We start from the raw sequence: 20201 nt of genomic DNA, 5'->3' as shown, positions 1-20201 counted from the left end.
AAAACACCCGAGTCAGAAATTGTCTATAGGAGTGATGCAGTGTAGAAACCAGGAGAGTGGAGAAACTAAAAGTCTCCTCATCTTGCCGCCCCTCACTGGGCTGCCGCAGAACCACAAAGCCGGGCTTTCTGGAGAAACTGCACTGTGCCTGACATGGAGCCTGGAGCTCCTGTGAATCGTCTCACTAAGTCCTCACAACCACGTGGAGGTTGTATAGGGCTGTTGTATTCCCATTTTACAGGTGAGCAAATGGAGGCTCAGCGAGACTAACTTGCTCTCATCCACAAATCAGTCCTGGAGTGAATCCAGATAGCTTCATTCCCGGTGCTCTCATCAGCTGACCTGTAAGACCTTCCTGTGCCATCCAGGATACTAGACCCTTACTACATGTGACTATTTGAATTTAAAATTATTAAATCTAAATAAAATCTAAAATCCAGTTCCTCCATGGCAATGGAGGGGAGTAGCTACCATATTGGACAACACAGAAACAGAGAACGTTTCTGTCAGCACAGAAAGCTCTACTGGGTGGTACTGCTCTAGACCAATGTTTATATTTATCTTATAATACTACCTATATCAATGGCATAACAACTAACCAGAATCCTCAATTAACCAGACAGTTTATTCAGCAAATAATTTTGTGGAGTATGAAGAAAATGAGAGGCAGACAAATGGAAGAGAGATTTAAAAAATCCAACCACATTCTGAGTAATCCCGGGAGAGTGGCCAAGTGTAGCTCCACCTAGGAGCCCCGTGGTGTCATCATGGACCCCTGACCTCCGGGCGGCCGTCCTCATTCAAAAAAGCAAGAGTAAATTATATCCACTCCATTGCACTGACTAGGGCAAGAAGGTAGACCGGGCTTATGCCACAAATGCCCAGCTTTTGCAAAGATCTCCTTGAACTAGCCAGTAAAATGAACTTAAACTTCTTATTTTGGGGGCATTCCACTTGACCGAGTTTCATCTGTGTTCCCAGATTGGAGAGAAGAGGACCTGTTGGCCATTGGACCAACCAATTCTGCCATTTTCTTGCAGTTGGGGGATTTCTTTAATATCCACCTTGGTTTTATAGTGACGCCAGTGAAAATACATTCAAAACGGAGGCAGAAGTTCACGTTCCAATGATGACAGCTTGAGCAGACCTTGTTGGGGTCCTGGGTGAGGTGGCAGCTGGCGCTGGAAGAGACGGGGGTGTGGAGGGGCTACAGTGGACACCAGTGGCCAGAGGAGTTCACGGCCGGCACACTGGAAAGGAGATAGTGCAGTGGGCTCTGCTCAGGGTAGCTTAGCGCCTTTGGCTGGGGATGGGGCTTGACAGGGATGGGGTGGGGAGGTGGCGGTATTGCTTTCATGAACTTTGCCCTCTGTAGGAAGGGCAGGTCCAAGCTGTAGGCAAGTTTTAGAGGCCACGGTAATCATCATTGCGCATCCTTGGTCCAGGTAAGGATGGAAAACCCTTTCTCGTGTTCTCTGATAGCTGGGGAAACTGAGGGAGTGTGTGATCAAGGCCCAGGACTGGTCAGTGGGTGAGCACACAAGTCAGAGGATAGAAGGTCTACTGGCGTCCAGCCAGGGCTCCTGCCTGGGGTGCGTCCCAGAGTCACGAGGCAGCTGGGGGCTGGGGGCTATTGTGGGCCCTCTCCTTATGCTCATGAAGCCTGGGTTCCTTTGTGCGCCCCTGGGTGGCTTCCTCAAGGAGAGGCTGCTGCTTCTGCATTTACAGTTTGCCACAAACCAAACTGCAAGGGCAGGGTCGATCTGGGTTCCCACTGCTCCTGGGAAGGGCTGGGGACTTCCAGTGTCTGGGGACATCTTTCCTCTCCGTTGTCTTGACTCATTTATGAAAGAGCAGCTCAAAAGCCTGTTTGTGACTTCTGTGTTTTCCTGAAAATGTGGGGATGTGCCTGGTCCCTCTAACCCAGGCACAGCAGAGATGTCAGAGGTCTGGGGTCTCTCAGATTCCTCTCTGTAAACACTCCCTCCCAGCCCTGGGAAGGAAGCATCCAGGGAAAGGGAGTTAGCAATGAGCCAAATGGGGATTTGCCAAAATGCCAATAAATGCTAAACACTCAGATGGGTGAGGTGGGAGCCCTGAACTTACACAAGCCACCCCCCAATCATTAAACCATGATTCACTGAGAACTTCCAAGTGCCAGGCATGGGGGAACAAGGAGGGAGCAGGACCAGACCAAAGGCCTGCCCTTAAGAAGCCTGAGGTCCAGGCAATGGGATCAGACCCCAAACACCCATTGCTTTGCTTTCCTTTCCACACGTCCTTCCTCTCTCTTCAACTGAGACACCCAATCTCTTGCCGAGAAAGGGCCACTCAACATTTACTATGACTCTTGAAGTTCATGGTCTTGGAATGCAGGGCTTCTGATGGCCAAGCAATGTGTTCAATGCCAAAGCCACTCAGGAACTCAACGCGAGTCCCTGTCTAGTGGGATGAGGGGCGATGCTGCAGAAGCTGGGCTCCCGAAGGAAACTCCCCACCCCTGCCCTGGCCTGAGTGCTAAACCAAGGTGCAGTGTGTCTTAAAAGAAGTTAGGAAGGCTGTGGACTGTCATTCTGAAAACCAACTCCCAGTTTTGGCCAATCCAATCATAACTCCAGTGCTGAGCACCAGAAGTACCATGGCTGGGATGTCACCTTTACCTCCTGGTAGCTTCTCACCTGGGCCAGTCTGTCCAGTGCCTCCATAACACCTTCCAGCATCCGGGTAGCCACTAGTCTAACTCTGATGACTCTTGGTGTAAATGCCTCTGGATATTCACAGAGTCGGGGCTGGTTGTGGTTGAATTGCAAAGTCAAAGCCATGGCCATTGGGACATCCTTGGCTCTGAATGTAGGCAGCATAAGTAAAGACCAGAAGCAGTAAGGACAAAGTCTGATGCGCCATTGTGCAAAGGGTTGGTTGAGGGTCAGCCCCTCCTTAGGGGATTAGGAGCTGGGCCCCACCCTGGCTTCCTGGCAGCCCCATCTGCTGGGGAGGCTGAGTGGCATGGGAAGGGCTGGCCTCACGCCCTCCCCACCCTCTCCACCCTCTCTTCTCTCCCAAGTGTGGACGCACCACTGATCAGGCCTGGAAGCTCTCCCGACTGCCCAGGCTTGGGGCCACCTGCCTGTCCTCTGAGCTCTTACCCTGCTGTTCCCCTTGCCCAGAGAGCACTTCCAGACACCCCTCCCTGCATGAATCTCACCTGTCCATCAAAGTCTAGCTAAGATGCCTCCATCTCCATCAGACTTTCCCAATCACACCTTTGAACTCCTATTGCACCCTTCAAATGCTTACCCTGTTTTAGGTTTGGTTGTCATGGTGATTCTCCTACTTGACTCATGGGAAGGGATTTCACTGAACTCCCTCACCTCCCCCAGAAGGTCTGGGTCTGAACCTGACCTGGGAAAACACTCAGTAGAAGGACTACCCCATCCTCTTTCGATTGCCTTGGTCGCAGGACAGCAAAATGCTGTTGCAGACGGCCTGGCTGGGTGCAGAGTGCATGGCAAAATACAGTTAAATGTGTTGGCTTAAACTGGGTGGCGAATATGGTGACACAGTGAGAGAAGTAAAAATCCCATACTTTACAGTGTGAACTGCCCAAATTACCAAGGATAATAATAACAAAACATATTTCTAAAAGCTACGATTCTTTAAATGCCCCCAATGCACCAGGCAATTTATATACATGTTATAATTGACTCTTACAATAGCTCTGCAGTGCTCAGCCAATCATCATCACCTCCATCAGTATCATCATCATCACCATCACCACCATCATCACCATCACCACCATCAGTATCATCATCATCACCGTCACCATCACCATCACCATTATCATCATCACCACCATCATCATCACCATCACCATTATCATCATCACCATCATCACCATCACCACCATCAGTATCATCATCATCACCGTCACCATCACCATCACCACTGTCATCATCACCACCATCATCATCACCATCATCACCATCACCACATCAGTATCATCACCATCACCATCACCATTATCATCATCATCACTGTCACCATCACCATCACCATTATCATCATCACCACCATCATCATCACCATCATCACCATCACCACCATCATCATCACCATCATCACCATCACCATTATCATCATCATCACTGTCACCATCACCATCACCATTATCATCATCACCACCATCATCATCACCATCATCACCATCACCACCATCAGTATCATCATTATTACCATCACCAACACCATTATCATCATCATCGCCGTCATCATCACCATCACCATAATTACCATCATCATCATCATTGTCCTGTTGGGATGACCAGGGTTGGGGTAAATCGAATGACTTACCTGAGATCCCACAGCTCGTTAGGGTCAGAGCCAGCACCTCAACTTGGGTCCTTCTGCTGTTCAAATCCATGCTTTACCCAAATAGCCTAAAATTGCCTTGTAAAAATAATAATTATATTATTTATTTTTAAATGGATTCAATGGTTTTCCGTTCATTATCTCATTTGAAATAAAAGGAAGATTTCAGAAGTTATTATTACATATATTGTAATACCAGTTGAATCTAGTTCAAACCCTTGGTTTCCACCTGGCTGCCCATTGGGACCACCTGGAGATCTGGTTAAAACCAGCCTCTGATTCCTAGATCCCAGGGGGCCTCGTCTTCCAGGCTACTGCTATGGGCAGCCAGATTCAGGGCCTCCGTCAAGCCAGGATGTGATCTGGCCCCAAGGCCAACATAACCAGGCTGACACTTTCTTCTCAGGGGACTGTTGGCCGTGGGCTTCATGGTCTGTGGGGAATTAGGACCCTTCTAATCTCCCCAGGTTCAGTGGGTGGGCCTGCTGTCCCAGAACCCACACACACGGGCTGGCCTTCCGGGAATTCGCCTGGAGGCCTGATTCCAGGGAGGTGTCTCTTCCCTCCCCAGCCGCTTCTCCCTCTTTCTTAAGAATCTGTTTTGGTTTCATATGTTAACAGTCTGTTAATACATTCTTTTACTTCCGCACTTTCATGGGTGGAGGAAGTACATGTGGGGAAGAGGATTCCAGAGCAGGAGTGAGAGACACTGGCTTTGCACCTGGGCCGTAATGCTTAAAGTCCACATGGCCTTGAAAAACCCAGTTCTGGACGCTTTCTTTCCTCTTGTGGAAAAGACCCACACGCCTACCCTGCCTAACTCACAGGGTCACTTAGTTCCAGAGAACCATAAACGTCCTTTGAAAAATATAAGGTCTAATGCAGTGGATGGTGGGATTGGGAGCAATGTAGCCCAATGGGACTGGCATGGTCTGATGTCATAGATGGGGTGACCTGGTCCCCTGGTTTGCCTGGGGCAGTCATGGCTCATACTAGTGACCCTTCAACTCTCAAAACTAGTAAAAGATACTATTAACTTCAACGTAAGCCCCAAGTCTTAAGATCTTGGGCAAATCCCTGAATTTTTCTAAGTCTTAGTTTTCTACTCGATAAAATGGGAATCATAATACATGCATTTAGATGCCTATTTTGAACGTCAAAAGAGATTCCAATTGAGAGCTCTTTATGAACTGGAAAAAAATCATACAAGTAGTAGGTGTTATTATTGTTCAATCCAGGTGGTGTGAAATTTGGAGGCACCATTTCGTGTAAGCTCTGGAATTTGGTTCTTTGCCAAGGGTTATCCTGTCTCTCCTGTAGACTCTTTCCTCCTCTGGCCCAGGAGGCCACTTGCTTTCCCAGTTACCTTGTCTGAAAACTAGAGGGACTGGCGTCCGGATTTCTGAGCTGCCTCCCATGGTTGACATTCTATGATTTCACAATTCTTAAAATGTTTGGCCCGCTGGTATGGGTTGGTTGTTTTCTTAAGAACAAAGAAAGCCAGGCAACCTAAACATGAAATCCAACCCCAGCAGCGCATTGCATGGACTTTGAAAACAGCATTAAGCAGAATGGTTATGTCTAATACTGAGCCTGCCGGCCTTGCCAGGGCCTGATAACTGGAATCAGATGTCTGAACTTGATATACACCTGCAGGTACAGTTACGGATTTTAATCCACCGAGCTCTGTTGTTGAAGCTGCTTGAGGACATTCAGTAACTTTCTTTAAAAGCTTGTGTTATATGACTCTTTGTTTTCCCAAGAAAAATTACTCACGTTGTATTACAACTGACTTCAGCACTTTGGCCTCTGGTCGAGGGATTTTTTTTGGTTTGGATTTGTTTTGCTTTTGTAGGGTTTCCATGCAATCTCTGGGGGTGTCTCCCGGCAATTAATTAACGTGCATTATGTGTTTGGGGATTGTCTTTCGTTTCTTCCCTGCACTGGACAATGAGATTACTGGGGGGAGTCTGGCTACAAGATTTACAGATGGAATCTGTGGGTGCAGGCTTCTCAGAACCTGGGCTCCAGGGACAAATAATAGAGATGAGAGAGAGAGACTCTTTACATCCAGGCCAACCATCCTAGGGCAGCACCCACCCTTGGGTCAGCCTTGAGCCCAGGCTCTGCCTCTCAGGGATGGCAGGTCACTGTGGGTCCCCTGATCAGACCCACACCAGGAGAGGCCGGCTGATGAACACAGTGGCTTGAATATTTTGCCCCCGACTTGAGTGGCTGCCTTGCTCTTTGCTGACAGACCATAGCTGCAAATCCCTACTGGTCCTCTCCACTGGGTCAGATGAAGTCACTGCTGTGTCTGCTTTGCAAAATACAGTGGAATAAAGCAAACCGGCAGAGGCCTCTTTCCTCTACATGGCTTTTCTGTGGTGTGGGTGGTATTTTCCTCCATGCTCCATCCCGAGGCCAGTCCTGACCCTCACTCACGGTCAGAGCCCACACCCCCGGGTTCCCTCTGCAGGGCGACTGCTCAAAGCACCTCTGTTCATTGTTGGTTTGGGGGTCTGTGCCGAAGATGTCAACTGTGGTCACCCAGCCTCTGAAGTTCTAGGCTGCATCAAACCCATTCTGCAGGTCGTGGGAAGTCCAATTTCTCTGAGCTTCTGCTTCAGCTGAGTTGCTTCCCTTCAGGGACCATCTCATCAGCTTCTTCTGCCATCCCCGTTTCTCACTGTGGTGGGTGTGCACGCTGGGTGGCCAGACATGGAGTTCCAGATCTTTCCTCTACAAATAACTCAGCAAAGCGTTGTGTGATTTGGCCAGTGGCTTGGGGAGCTGGAGCACTTACGCTCCAGCAACACCAATGACTTTGGAAAGAACTATTTCTGTGCCCAAAACAGTCCCTCTTTGCTCAGGGCCATTTGCTCAGCTGCAACTCACCTCCTCCTTGTGGTTTTCGGCTCCTTCACCATCTCCCCTTCCTTGAAAAAGCCCTTCCTGGCTCTTTCTCCTTCCCAAATTCCTCAGATAACCCCCAGTGCTGCAATTTACCTCCTTCTTTTACACCAACCCACGTCCTTAGGTTCTCAATTTCTACCCCGAGCAGCTGGATCAAGATGTTTGGCTAAACAGAGACAGCCACTTCCCTAAAAGATACCCTGGTAACCTAAATTTTTTATTTTTATTATTTTTTTCTTTTCCACTATGATGTATTACAGTATATTGAATATAGTTCCCTGTGCTATACAGTTGGACCTCGTTGTTTATCCAGCCTATATATAATAGTTTGCATCTGCCAACCCCAAACTCCCAATCCATCCCTCCCCCACGCCCCTCCCACAAGTCTGTTCTCTATGTCTGTGAGTCTGTTTTGCAGATAAGTTCATTTGTGTCATATTTTGGATTCCACATATAAGTGATACCATATGGTATTTGTCTTTCTCTTTCTGACTTACTTTGTTTAGTTTGATCATCTCTAGGTCCATCCATGTTGCTGCAAATGGCATTATTTCATTCTTTTTTATGGCTGAGTAGTATTCCATTGTGTATATATATAGACCACATCTTCTTTGTCCATTCATCTGTTGATGGACATTTAGGTTGTTTCCATGTCTTGGCTATTGTAAATCGTGCTGCTATGAATATAGGGGTGCATGCATCTTTTTGAATTAGAGTTTTTTTCTGGATATATTCCCAGGAGTGGGATTACAGGATCCTATGGCAACTCTATTTTTAGTTTTCTGAGGACCCTCATACTGTTCTCCACAGTGGCTGCACCCATTTACATCCCCACCAACAGTGCAGGAGGGTTCCTTTTCTCCACGCCCTCTCCAGCATGTGTTATTTGTAGACTTGTTCGCGTTGGCCATTCTGACCGGTGTGAGGTGGTCTATTCTGGTAAACTTAAGATAGTACATTTTTGGAGATGCCTACGACACGGGTTGGCTGTAGGATGGGAATTTAAAGTCACGTTTATTTGTCTGATCAGTATCTATCAAGCATCCACTCTTGGGGGCGGAAGGACTCTCTGTGCTCCAGGAGCTTTCAGGCTCATAAGAGAGACAGTCCTAGTGAGCAGCGTTACTAGCTGAAGCAGAGCATCTGCTGTGCCCAGAGGGAGGTGGAGCAGTGCTGCTGAAAGTTCCAGCGGGGGAGTCAGGGAAGACTTTGCTGCAGGAACAAGCCTTCAGCCAGACCTCAAGGATGTTGGAAATGGAGAACTGGAAGGAAGGGAGGGGACAGGACCCCCAGGTGGAGTTCACAGTATCATCCAAGGCTCAGAGGCAGTGCCATAACAGATTTCAGAGGCTGTGTTGGCAGTGAAAGCGATGGTTAGACTTCCAGTTTCTTGTCCAGCACGTAGGGAGCTTGGAGGTCATCCCTCTCACCCACACCACAAGAGAAACACTTAACAAACTGAAAATCAGCAACCAGATACAGAGAACCTGGGAACAGAAATGCACGAGCAGAAACGTCCCTGAAATGAGTGTTGGGTCCTTTTACCCAGTGCAAGATGTCTGGCTTTCAATAAAAAATTACAAGACACACTAAAAGACAAAAAGGAGTTTGAAGAGACAGAACAAGCATCAGATCTTGACTTAGATATGGCAGATGATTCCGCTCTGATGGAATCATCAGAGCGGGAATTTAAAACAGCCGTGATTAAGATGCTAAGGTCTCCAGTGCACCAAGTAAAAGGAACGGAGCTTAGCCTGGGGCCAGGCTGTGGGGAACCAGAGTGCAGGTGTGTGTGCACACACCTCAGGCGGCAAGGGCTGTGCTCATTGTTCCCAGCAGGGCACTCCTCTGCTCAGTCCTCACAGGCTGCCTGAGACCGGCCAGGCATGGGCTCTTCTAAACCACTGATTCTCCTTGTTCAGCGACCCCAATGCTCAGGTTGGCAAGGACAGCAACAACATAAAAAAGGTCTGCTGGCTTGGCCTTTGGGTGAGGTCAGGATTCAGCTGAAGTCTGGCTTCCTGGAGTTGAGGGCAGGAAAGTGGACTTGGTGACAGCAGCCTGATGAAAGCAATGACTTTTTATTGTTTGAGCAGAAAGATGTCAGACCAGGTCATCCTTCCTTCCTTCCTTTTTTCAGTCATTCAACATTTGTCGCCAGGCTGAGAGAACACATCACTTACTCTCTTAGCCCTGATGAGAACTGCCCACCAATAAAGGCAATCTTAGGAAGATGGGGACTAGGGCCATACAGTGGTGTAGTCTGGTCGCCATGGGGAGATTAGGAGGTTCAGCGGGAGGAGAGGGTAATGAGTCTTGGGTCCAGAGGATGGCCAGTCCTCTACCCTTGGAGGGGGTGTTGAATTTGCCTTCCCAGACTCCTACCCCCTCTCCTGATGTCAGACCCACCCCCGACCATGGGGTGGGCGGGATTGCACCCAGCTGGCCTCTTGTCTATGAGGGCAGATTCAGATGCAGTGACACCGCCAGACATAAGGAAGCGAAGCAATCAGCAACCACTGGGGTCTCTCCCCAGCGTTCTCTCTAATAAATCTGCTACCCCAGCATTTCAATGGGGAACTTAACTGAGTCCTAACCCTTCCTGTGAGAGATTTTCAAGTCAAGCCCACAAATACTCTTGTACACCCACTGCAAGGCAGTGCTGCATCCTGACGCTTTGGGCTTTTGCCCCCCCCCCCCAAAAAAAGCAAAGGCGCTGCCTGGTATCACATCATCTCCCTTAGACTCAAAAAATTAGATTTCCATTAAAAGCAAATTAGAGTCACAACAAAAACACACTTTTTGTACAGCTGCCAAAAGCAAAGGGAGCCCCTCCTCCCAGCTGGTCACCCACCATGCAGACCCCCTCACTGGCTGAGTTTGGGGAAGTGTGTTTGGTTTTGGGGTTGTACCCATTTGCCACTTACTAGCTGTGTGACCTTGAGCGAGTCACATACATTTTCTGAGCCTCTGGTTCTTATTCTGTAATGAGGCCCCCGAATATCCGCTTGCAGGGCCATTATGAAGATGAACGGTAACAGCTGCTGTTTCTGAGGCTCCCCCGGGCCAGCCCCAGGCTGAGCCTTTCACACCTGCTGACCCAGCAAATCCCCACACTGACCCCAGGAGCAGGCTTGGTTATTATCCCTTTTCAACAAAAGTAGAGGCTGAGGCACAAGGTCACGTGGTTCTAAGGGGTGGAGCTGCGGTTTAATCCCAGCAATCCAGCTCTAATGATACCCTCACCTCTTTGCCACGCCCCCTTTTGTAAGGTGAGTGCCCACCAGGTAAGCAGTACCAGGTATGGAGCTAACATCGTTCATGTCATTTTCTCAGCGTCTATGGGGACTCTCTGTAGCCCAGGCCCTGACACAAAGGATGGTCTCCAAAGGGTGGTTAATGTCAGCCCTGTGAGGTGTGAGTCTCAAGAGTGGGGCTGCCATGGGGTTTACAGGTAAAGAGAGTGCAGGATCCTATCTAGAGAGCAGCTTTCCGTTTCTGTGTCCACAAAACAGGTATAGGAGCTCTTAGTGCCATTTCCATGGTAAGCAAGGATGCCCTTGGGTAAGACAGAATCTTTAACATTTAATGTTGCTTCTTCATTTCTGTTTGAAAACAGGCTTGGGTCAATCCAGCTCCTGTTTCACAGGACCCGAGAAGAGACTATGGCAAAAACATTGATAGGAACTGAGAGAATAAATGACAAAATAATCCAGGATCAGAGCTCTGATCCCATTTCCCATTCAGATGATCCTCCCAGAGAGACATAGAAGGACATTAGCATGCGCGATTTAAGAGCAAACAGTTCTGAAATTGACACAACCTCTTTGGTTCAAATGAAATGGACCCCTTGGTACCCAAATCCATCACTGGCCCTAACCAGGAACCTCCAGGTCTAGACACATGGCCTGTTTGTTAAAGGCTGTTCCAAGGCTCTGTCCTCTATGTGAGTCAAGGTCAAGGCTGATGCCATACGAAGCCCACTCTGTGAAGATGCCCAGTATGAGGTCAGATGAGAGTTTCACCTTGCCTTCCGGGACAGAAAGCATTTGAAACAGATGAGTTTGTGCTATCCTTCCTCCTCCTTGGCTTTGAAGTAGGTGTGTGGACTGGCCAATGTTCCAGAAGGCAGACTTGGGGCTGCCTGGGGCTGTCTCTGGGGGTTGGGCAACCTCTCACGTGTCATTGGACCTCCCCAAACCTCATCAGCCAAAAGAGGTAGTCACCATGGAGAGTAACATAGCCATACGTCACTGGGTTTTTACTGGAATAAAATAACACTCGTCTTCCGATTTTGGTGGATGACTGAGCCTATTTAAATTGCCAGCTCAGCTTCACTTATTTTCTCCTGAACGTGATGTCATGCTTATGGATGGCCCCGGAGATTGTATTCTCCGCAAACCCAACGGGAACCGTGGGGCTGAGCCCAGCTGCACTTTCCCTGCCCTCTCTCCTTGCTCCTTGCGGAGGTGCCCTGTCTGGCCTCTGTGGGCGCTGCTCTCCTTTTCTCCTGCTCAGCCTGAGGTCTGAGCCTGTTAACCACAACAATTTGAGGGCTAGTTTTATGAGATTGCTAGCTCTCTTTGCCCAGGCGTAATTGCCCAGCAGGGTGGAAACTGGCGTTTGGCTCTCCTAAGGGTGTAGAATTCCAGAATCAATCGTGGCTCTCATTTCTTTATTGAACACACTAAGCTAGCCCAGGGGTTCTCAGCCTCGGTGCTGCTGACATTCTGGGCCCGGTTGTTCTTTGTCATGGGGGCTGTCCTGTGCATTGTAAGATATTTTGCAATGTGTCTGGCCTCTCGATGTTCTCTGCTCTGGACCAGAACATTCGAACTTTCATGTGGCTTCAAGACATGGGACCTAGAGGCTTAAGGGCATCGTGACCCATCCAGGACTCAAGTGGATGTTTTCATAATCACAAAACACAAGCCAGAATGCTAAGAACTATGATCCCCAAAATGACCGAGTCTGGATTACAATGCCTTAAGGTATAATAAGAACCACCCTTTGATTCTTGGTCTGGTCACTTTGGGGTAGGGGAGGTACTGCAATTCCAGTTCACGAGGAAAGATGCCTTAGCTGCCTTTATTCCTTCTCCCCAGGGTGATGATTTTCTATAGAGGACCTGTCAGGTAACAGGACCTCTTGGTTATTTAATAATGTCATGAAACTTCCCCCCAAAATCTCAAAACCAGAACAAAATCACTGAAACATGAAAAACAAGTGTCTACAATAGGAAAGGTGGTGGTCGTGATGTCAAAGGCCAGCCAGGAGATTTCTATCCCAGAAATTAGGAGGAGCCAGGGATTGCTCGTTACTGGGAGGATGTACCCTTCAGGCTTGCCCTGCCCCCCATACCTGCGCCGTGATTCAGGTGTGGTCACAGATGGGCTGGGCAGCAGTGTAGGTTCCAGAATTTCTCCCAAGGAGAGGCTTGGGGATATAATCTGGTTGAAGGAAAAGGTTAAGTTTGCACATCAAGTTGACAAACTCCTACTTAGACATCATGTTTCAGATCAATAAAAGGAGCAAGAGGGTTTTGGCCACATTTTTAAAAGATTAAGAAACTCAACTCTAAATCAAATAGAGTTATTTTCATATTCTCATTTTTTTCAAGGGGGTGGCACTGAGGTTGCCGATGGAAAGAAAAGCAGAGCCTGATGTGCATGTCCCCAAGGCCTTCTTGGCTGGACAACTGCAGGTTCCCTCCTGCAGTCGGGGAACGGCTTCCCCCAGATGGCCATCTTTGTGTCTCTCAGCCTGCCCCCCTGTGCAAGGACACGATGTGAAGTAGTGTCCCTTACTTCCTGCATTTTCTGCTTTTTCTCTGACTCTGCGAAAGTAGCCTGGGTTTATATCCAAGTCCTATCATTTGATAGCCGTGGGTGACCTTCAACAAGTCACCTTCCCTCTCTACGCCTCAGATTCTTCATCCATAAAACGGGAACCAGGATAATCCCTACCTCGTAGGACACTGTGAAGATTAAATAAGGTAATGCTGGGAAAACAGTTGCCGCAGTGCCTGGCATATTTCAAATGTTCTCATCGCACAGTTATTATTAGGAGTAGAAGTTGTAGTCATACTAATAGGTGTCCATTTATGTGCTCTTATCGGCCCAGTGGCCTGCAGGAGAGGCCAGAGTCTTGGGGAGTCTTTAATTTGCCTAGAGGTACTAATGAATTGCCATCTTTGCTGGAAAAAAAGACTGTTGAGCTTAGTTGTTCTCTGGGCAAGTTCATAAATAAATGCCCATTTGAGATTTGGGGCAAACACACTCTTTTAATCATTGAAAAATGCAAATAAATTATTTCCCCCAAAGACCACTGTAATAGTCAGGACAACCTAGGCTTACGCTGCTGCAACAAACAGCCCCAAAATTTCAGTGGCATAATATGTAAAAGTTTATTTCTTGCTCATTGCAAGCCCGTCTTAGGTCAGCAGCGGTGGGAACTCTGCTCTACATTATCACTCAGGGTCCCTGGCCTCACTCGCTGGAAGTTTGCTGATTGCCATGACAGGGGAAGGAAGAGAGTGGAGAATTGCACAGGGCTTGTCACTGCCCCAGCCTGGAAGTGACACATATCACTTCTATTTGTATTTCGTGGGCCAGAGCGGGTCGCGCAGGCTGGGAAGGGCGGGCTCCCATCTCCCCAGCAAGGTGGGGGGATGGGATGCGAGCGAGCACAGCTGGCCTCCACCGCTCCCAGAAACCACAGGCAGGGCCAGGGGCCCTTTGGCCAGTGAGGTGTGTTGAGAGAAGGAGTCCACAAACATTTTCTAAAGGGCCAGAGAGTAAATATTTTAAGCTTTGTGGCCATCGAGTCTTTGTCCCAACTGCTCATCTTTGGAAAACAGCCATAGACAATGTGTCAACAAATGGACATGGCTGTGTTCCAATAAAACCTTCTTTACAAAAACAGGCGGGCCATAGTTTGCTCAGCCTGGTTTAGGGTAAGATCATCCCTTAGAAAGCCCCAGCTGAGTTTTTAATAAAAACATAACATTCCAAGTGAAGCTTCTCATTTGTCAGAGGGGTAGGGCTCCTACGAGGAGTTAGACAAAGTGAGAGGTGTGTGAATGTGTCAGAAATGACCACAGTCAGGATTTCAATAACCTGGATGTCGAGATGTCAAGTTTCTACCCTTGACCCACAGATTCTTAAAGGACCTCAGTTATTCCTACGACATTTTCAAGAGAAGGAAACTCCCTCACTGTTCTGGAACCGTTAGTTTCTTATTTGAAGTGGCAAAACATGACATTTTAAAGCAGAGGAGAAAAGATAGCAGCTGCAGTGTCTTCTTTTTGTTAAAATTTATTTTATGAAGTATAGTTGATTTACAATGTGTTAATTTCTGCTGTACAATGAAGTGATTCAGTTAAACATATATACACATTCTTTTTCATATTATTTTCCATTATGATTTATCATAGGATATTGAATATAGTTCCCTGTGATACACAGTAGGACCTTGTTGTTGATCCATTCTCTATATAATCGTTTGCATATGTTAATCCCACACTCCCAGCCCTTCCCTCACCCATCCCCTCCCGCTTGGCAACCACAGGTCTGTTCTCTATGTCTGTGAGTCTTTTTTTGTTTTATAGATAGGTTCATTTGTGCCATATTTTAGATTCCACATATAAGTGATATCATATGGTATTTGTCTTTCTCTTTCTGACTTACTTCACTTAGTATGTTCATCTCTAGGTCCATCCATGTTGCTGCAAATGGCATTATTTTGTTCTTTTTTATGGCTGAGTAGTATTTCATTTTGTATATACACCATACCTTCTTTATCCATTCATCTGTTGATGGACATTTAAGTTGTTTCCATTTAGGGTGTCTTGGCTATTGTAAATCGTGCTGCTATGAACATAGTGGTGCATGCATGTTTTTGAATTCTAGTTTTGTCCAGATATACACCCAGGAGTGGGATTGCTGGATCATATGGCAATTCTATTTTTAGTTTCTTGCAGTGCCTTCTTTTTTTTTTTTTTTTTTTAGTTGTTAAGCAGTTTAAATTTTATTGACCTCCTGGTTTTTTTTTAAAAGTTAAATTTAAGGTCACATCTCTAAGTTTGAGGTCACATCTCTAAGTTTGATGCACTATATACAGATCGTGCAGAGCATGACTACAAAGAGATACAAATTAGTCCAGGCTGGAAAAGATTTACTAGAGTACAGAATCATTTTCATAAATACATATAAAATTCTTGTGAAGATAGAAGAGGACTGACTCTTCAGGTTTTCTGAGACACTTTTCAAAGTGATTCAAGGCACAAAATGTGCACTATTGTGAATACATACAAGTGCCTCTAATACAGCCCATCATGTGCCTCTAATACAGCCCATCAAAGATTTGGCTTCATGACTTACAAAACTAAATGTACTGAAATGAGATTCTGCTTCTTAGCTGAAAAACCACAGGACCTATAAACATCATGTAGATAATTATTCCAAAATATGGAGATACAAATACAAGCACTTTATTTGAAAAAGCAAACATGAAAGGTAGGTGTAAATTCAAAGTGTTTAAATGCTTCCATTTTGAATAATTCAATTAAGAACCTATACAAGTTTGTTCCCAGAAGCTAATGCATCAATCACTAGTCTCCACTAAGGAAAATGAATTCTAAAAATTAACATGGTTTTCAATAATTCAAATTTCACTATTTATATAAAAACGTAGAGAGACCAATAATATCCAATAGCTTCAAAAGATAAGCTAAAGACTTTTTTGATGTAATCAATTTACTGATGTTTGTCCAGGTCTGTTTAATATATACGCAAGGAAAATACACTCACTCTATAATTTCTTATAAAACAGCAAGTAAGGAGTAGATGTAGGAGATGTAGAAGGGGAAAGAGAATTCAGAAAGTCCTTCTCTTCAGTAACTTTCACTTCAGAATCATCAAAAAACAACCAGTTCCCCTCATACTCGTTTAAGCTTTGCACTACATATGAAATTTTGTTTTCAGTGCCACTCATGTTAATGCCTGTTTGGTCACTGGATTCCTTGTTTCTATCAGATTCATGGGTCCCATTAGTATTGTTAGTCTCAGAGTTTCTATTTTCAGCAAATGCTGTACTGGCAATTTTATCAGGATTAGATGCTTTGTTGTATAACTCATAATCTGCTTTGCTCTTTTGTCCTCCAAGAAGTCCAACAGCGTCTACATTTTTTTTGTTCAAAACTTTACTTGGCTGGGTATTTCCACTGACTCTAATCGACACTTCTTCATCGTCATAATTTTCGACCACACCCCTTGCTTCCTCCTCATTCAATGGTTCTGGCTCACCTATTTCACACGTTTGGTTGAACACAAAATTTTCCTTATCTAGTTCTAAACTGTTAAGGTCAGTGACTTTAACAGAAGCAGTATAATGCCCACTACTAACTGTAATGCCACTATGCATCACAACTACAAATAATCCATAGCTGTCATCGGTTGACTCTGTGCTCCATTCTTCTAGTGACAGTTTAAGAGGTGCCAGTAAAGGAGTGTTGATCTTGGAAAGTCCACCACCATAACAGTCAAACTCCAAGCCACTAGCAGCAAAGCACTTCAAATGAATAGTTATAACTTCAGGCATTTTGTCAAACAAAAGACTTCGTTCAGCTTCAGTATAATGATGGCAATTTTCACAGAAATATTTATCTTCTCCAACAATCCTCTCCACTGAAGCAAACTGTGAAATTGCCCATCTCAGGGTCTTCATTTCTGTTTTTGGCTCTGGAGAAATTTCAGAACTCTCCTCTACTTTGGAAAGTTCATCTTCTTGCACTGGTACACCGATGTCTTGAAAATCTTCTCTTCTTTCTGTTAAACTTTCACATTCTAAGCAATGAGTCCTTAATACCAGCTGACCTTGAAATAATTTCTCCACTAGCTCAAAACCAATTTGCTCTGCACCTTTGTTTATGGGCTTAACTTCATTTAAGGCATAACATTATTCCCTGGAGATTCAAGTCTACAACGATTAGTTGTATTATCATTTTCACACGTCCCCAAGTCTTCTTCAAGATCATATTCATTTTCTTTAGTTTGTCTTTTGGATTCTTGGTTTGTTGTTATTTTACCCAAACTACAGAATTTAGAAATAATGCTGGGTTACTTAGCTGCAGACTTTAACCAGTTTATTTTAACTCTTGATTTCTTTAGTGAGGGTCTTGCACTCTTATTTTCAGAAATCTACTTGGGGATTATTTTAGGAGGAACATCTAATGAATCAACTGTGGCTTTTCTTTTTGATCTGGCTTGCCTCTGGTTTTCTTCCAAAGATTGGTGTTCTTTAAAGACTTTAACTTTTTTCTTCATGTTACCAAATTCAGTGTCACTTTTCCTTTTCCCATTTACTTTTGGCAATTTTTCTTTATGGTCTTCAGAATGCCTCATATTGTCCATCTCCATGCTGTTATTACCACTCATTTCCTCTTTCTGATGTTTTTCTTCTACCTTAGTAGATAACTCTTCCACATTTTCTACTTCTTTTTTTAGGGGTTGGCATGTTTCTTGAATGTTTCCCAACATGCACTGTAATACTCCCTGTGCATCATGCTGTAGATATCCTTCACACATAGGGTTGAGTTCCCTGAGTGTGTTAAGTAGTGACCTTGGCTGAGTAGCAAGTTCATCAGTATATTTCTCTGGATTTAAGAGAAAACTAGCCTGAAGCTGTTCGACTGAAATGATCAAGGACTGTAAGCTGCATATTAGTTCATAACTTGCCGAAGAATCTTCTTTGCAAGTTCCCTTATCTTTTTGACTGGCTTCATCTTTTAGGGCTTCTTTCTTCCTTGAAATAATATTAAATACGTGCTTCACTCCAGATTTAAAGTCAGGACAGAAATATAATACCTGAAGTATACTGTTAAGATAACAAGTATTGCCGAGGTTATTCAGTCCCACAAAGGGTAACAAGTTTTCTCTCTTCTCACAGTTGATAGGTGAGGACTGCTGCGGGAACAACTCGATCGATTTCAGATGCTCTACATTCAGAAGGTTTTTCTTCCTCTTCTTGAGAATCTGTGAAATCCAAGGCTCTCTTGGTTTCCTTTTTCTGAAAAAGCTTCAAGGAAAGTCTGTGTTTTTTTTTTTGTTTTTGTTTTTTGATGGACTACCTCTTGAAAGCCCGTTACTTTCACTAGGTATGACAGCAGGCATTTTCTCTTCAAATCCCATGGAGTTGACAAGAATTAATTTATACAGGGACCTGGTAATCACCAGTCATATCTGGTCATGGCCCAGAGCGAGGTCCGCGGCGAGAGCGGGGGCGACAGCGGAGCCCCTGCCCCGAGCCCGCGGGGGCCCGCGACCCACGGAAGAGCGAGCCCATCGCCCTCCCCGCCGGGGAGTGACCGTCCGCTCTCAGGAGCGGGAACCCGGCCGCCGCTGGGTCCTGCCTGGCGCCGCCCCGACTACCTCCCCGCAGCGGCGCCGCCCGGGACGCCAAGGAGCCTCGCTCGCCGCCGGCGCCCGGACCGCGGGGCCCTTCTTCACTCCACCGCCCACGGGCACTTGGCGCTTTTCCGCAGTGCCTTCTCAAGCATAATTTATGTCACCTATGACCTATGTATTTTCAAATATTTCACGTGTTCTAAAAATGCCTTTGGAAGTTTCTTAAAGGAGAAGCTGAACTTAGAAATTGCTTCTTCCCCTCCTGTAATGTTCCCTCTGCCCTTCTGAGTTCTGCCTGAATCCAGAGTAATAGAAGAGATTTACAAGAGGAAAAGGAAGAGAAGTGGATTAAGATGTATACCGCCTGTGTACACGGGAGATACCAAGGAAAATGAGTAAACCCCCCGGGATGGCCCAAGCCACCACCTTCTAAACCATCTTCAGCTACAGACAAAAAAAGATGCGGTTGGGGAGAGGGGAGGCCGGTTACAGGAGGTGATGGGAAAAGTGTCGTACAAGGGCAGATTGTTCTGCAGGTTTCAGTCGGGCCTTCTCCATTTACAAGAGCTTCTTGTAATTTATTTATTATTTATTTAAGTTGATAACTTTTATTATTATCAATACTATACATAGCTTCTCCCACTATTTCATGAATGGATTTATTCATTTATTTATTTAAATGTCTATTGCGGTATAAATTTTCCTTGCACAAGGATAACCTCTACTCTGTTTTCAAAGCTTTTCCTCTATCTGTAGTTTCTCAAAAATAACCAGCTCAAAATAATCCTCTGCCAAAGAGATGCCTTCAGGGGTGGCATCTTCTGCTACCCTCACCCGCTGCTTCCCTAAATACCCAGGGAGCGCCCCAGTGAGCCGAGCCCTGTGCTAGACGAGGGGACATGGGACAGTGAGACAGGCAAGGTCCGTGTTTGCACCATTCAGGCAATAGACACGGAAGCACGACCTGTTAGACGTCACTGAGGGCAACCAAAAAGCAGACTAAGCGAGAGTGGAGTTGAGTCTTTAAGGAGAGTGGCATTTGAGTCTAAGTGGAGGCTATGGGTTGGTTCAGTTTCAGAAAGGCAGCCATTCTGGTCATGTTAAGCAGAACGGGATTTCATGCGGGGAATTAGGTGCTTTCAGAACCCTTTGAAGGCCCTGGGCCACCCAGATGGCCTGCCAGGAGCTGTACCTACTGCCGCTATCAGGAAGGTGGGGACCCAGCAGCCAGTGAGGGGAGCCTGGCTCAGGAAGTCGTCGGAGGCTGCGTCCAGGGATCTGGAAGCTCCTGGAAATGCCCCTGGAGGCCCCCAAAGCTGGGTCTGGCCACTGCTCCCACAGAGAAGCCTTGGAGGCTGGGCAGGACTCCCGCTCCGGTCCCCGTGCTGCCATCACTGTGCTGCAGGACAGCTCCAGTCCCCCCTCCCCTTCCCCCCTCCCCCTCCCCCTCCCCATCTCCTGCAAGTGCACGGAATCCCAGCCCTGGGGGTTGGGAAAGGTGGTGGTTGGCTT

At 46.3% G+C, this 20201-nt stretch overlaps 1 pseudogene across 1 annotated transcript; it reads right to left on the bottom strand.

Moving 5' to 3' along the window:
* Positions 1 to 15269: 15269 nt before the first annotated feature.
* LOC309660243 (ubiquitin carboxyl-terminal hydrolase 1 pseudogene) lies at positions 15270 to 19379 on the bottom strand (annotated as a pseudogene). The gene has a single exon. The product of its transcript is annotated as a ubiquitin carboxyl-terminal hydrolase 1 pseudogene (transcript).
* Between the last annotated feature and the right edge of the window lie 822 nt (positions 19380 to 20201).

Source organism: Balaenoptera physalus (assembly GCF_965194825.1).
Source record: "Balaenoptera physalus genome assembly, chromosome: 4".
In the NCBI taxonomy this organism is placed as follows: Eukaryota; Metazoa; Chordata; class Mammalia; order Artiodactyla; family Balaenopteridae; genus Balaenoptera; species Balaenoptera physalus.
The sequence above is the reverse complement of the archived record's forward strand: the minus strand, read 5'-3'. Positions and strand labels throughout refer to the sequence as shown.